Source organism: Malaya genurostris, chromosome 3 (assembly GCF_030247185.1).
Source record: "Malaya genurostris strain Urasoe2022 chromosome 3, Malgen_1.1, whole genome shotgun sequence".
Taxonomy (NCBI): Eukaryota; Metazoa; Arthropoda; class Insecta; order Diptera; family Culicidae; genus Malaya; species Malaya genurostris.
In genome coordinates this window covers 7,915,524-7,918,067 of record NC_080572.1, presented here as the reverse complement: position 1 = coordinate 7,918,067, position 2,544 = coordinate 7,915,524, and positions in this window count along the sequence as shown.

The window sequence follows — 2,544 nt, the reverse complement described above, 5'->3', positions numbered from 1 at the left end:
TCTATAAAATGTTATTTTCGAAAAATTTTGACAGGAGCGAACTTTTTGCGCATAATTTTTATGTAAAGTATTTCAAATGCGTCTGCTGTGCAGAAACTGTGATGCCTTACCATGGCGTTGCTAAACTAAATACGTATTTCACTCAAAACTCTGGCAATGCTCAGCCAGAAACCTGGCCAGGGCACTGCCGTTTGGGAAAATGCAACAAATTTTGAAATTTTTGAATCGGAAATCAAATAAAAATTCTTTTAGCTAGGCGCAAATTTGTTTGAAAGTGATATTTTCGAATGAATCCCAAAAAAGGAACCTTACAATTATAACTATTTGAACTCGAATGATGTTCGTTGCACCAGCTCAGGCGAATAGAATGTCCAGACACCCAGAAGCAAGACTGACCAGATTAGCTTTAGGTACGAAAATAGATATGTTTACAACAGGTTCCTTTCTGTGGTACCAATGTATAACACAGATTCGCGAAGATTTCTGCTTGGAATACGAAACTGTATCTAACAAGTAAATGTGATTACTTTAAGGTGGTCTATTGACAGCAGATATTTCTTCTTTTACTACTACTTCTGGTTGACGTTACCTCACTTGTAACCGATTGATGGCACAGCAACTTAGGCTATATTACCAGTTAATTTTCGTTTATAGTCCAATGGACTTTCTTTTCACAGGACTACAAGTGAAATCCTCGCTGCGTGACAACGTAGAGTTGCCAAAGTATGGATAAAAATCCTTTCTTTCTCGAAAAATACTCACCGAAATCGGTGAGGGTTTCACCGGAAGTGAGCAGCAGATACCGCCGTGTGTAACGGAATATGTATTGAAAAAGTTGTAGCTCCAAACAGCTAGAAATGCGCTAAATGTATAGTCTAAAATACAGTCTATACACAATACATACCACACTGTTTTACGCTGCTGGAAAATGCCAAAAAATGAAACTCACATGCTTTATTTACCATTTCTTATTATTTTATTAGTTTCGACAAGACAATTTGTCTTTTTTATGTAAATTTTCTTTTTATGGAAAACTTTGTTTTGTGTATAAATAGCGCATTTCGTTTCTTTTGTTACATTGTTATCTCATTCCATTCTATTATGTTCTCTCTTCTCGTTTCACTTGCCTATACAATAATAATTCGTAATAATAGAGCGTATTCAGTGTACCTTTTCTAGTTACAATTTTCCTTCTCCCCACCCCTCTATCTCATCTCTTCAAGGGTGACCGAGTTGCGTTAGGCTACGCTTCTGCTTTTCTTCTCCCATCAGAAGAATTAGTACCAATTAAACCTCCAAAGATTTACATATTTTCAATGTTGCTTCACGTTACTGGTACAGGATTGTATGCATATACAAAAGAATCTGCCTTTCTTCATTTATCCTACCGAAAACGAACAAAAATAGTTGCGTTAGGCGAGTAGAGGAATCGATGCTTTCTCCTACGAGAGTTCGTAGCCTGTGCATGCTTTTAGTTCCCGAATGGTTTACTTTGGGTAAATTTATGTGTGTAAGTGTGACTGTATTTGTGTGTGCATCTCTTCCATCATGATTAGCTGGTTGCTTCGTTTATTTCTATTTCCAAACACTGATCTACTATCTTCTTTGCATACATTCTCTTCTCCCGTCGCTGTTCTTTTTCTTCTTTGTTTACAAATGTTCAACATTCAAACAGAAACAATGTTTTTGCTAAAAAATTGTTTAATTTTAGTTCTTTTTTAATTTTCTGGACTTTTGTTAGGATATTTCTCTTCATTTACATTTACATTCTACCGAAGTTCAGCATATAATTTAATTTAACTAGAATAAACGAAAGTTCCGATTGGGGACTATCCTACGGTTCTTGTTCTCTATTCGTGGATTTTTCCGAATGACAATTGGTTCCGATTGGTGAAAAATTTGTGCTCCGTTTAGTCAGAAGTTTCTTTTGGTGGATGATATTTGATATTCAAAATTGAACGAAAATTTTGACAAAAAAAAACTTATTTATATTGGAAGTAAAAAAAAACTCGTAAAGTTGGCTAACCTATTGATTGGCTTGAAGTTCGAAAGACGTACTGTCATTGAATGCTAAACGACATTTTCTTGACAAACTAAGGTTATCGTTACTTAAATTTATAAAATTTGAACAAAAACACAATATAAACCAAATATACAACTTTTATCGTTTTTCCACGAAGATTTGAATAAGCACAGTTTTTGTTGAAACAGTGCTATTGATTCAACCCTTATCTGCGCTCACGATACTTAATAATTTGGCTCCTCTGATAAATGTTGACAGAATTATGAAGAAATGAATCCAAAAATAACGAATTCTTTTGAACTCGTTTCGACGAAATATTTGACCTCTTGCCTAGATCTCGACTTTTAACCGAACCTTTGTGAGCCTTGTTAAAAGCCATTATAGCTTGCGTCCGACTACTTTGATCATGTCGCTTCGAGTACTTCGTTTTGTCTGTTTCGAGTCCACAATTGTTAATTTCTTGCCAAATAATCTGCGTACCTTTCGAACGCATATTTCTACTGCTAGGTTCTGCTTATTCA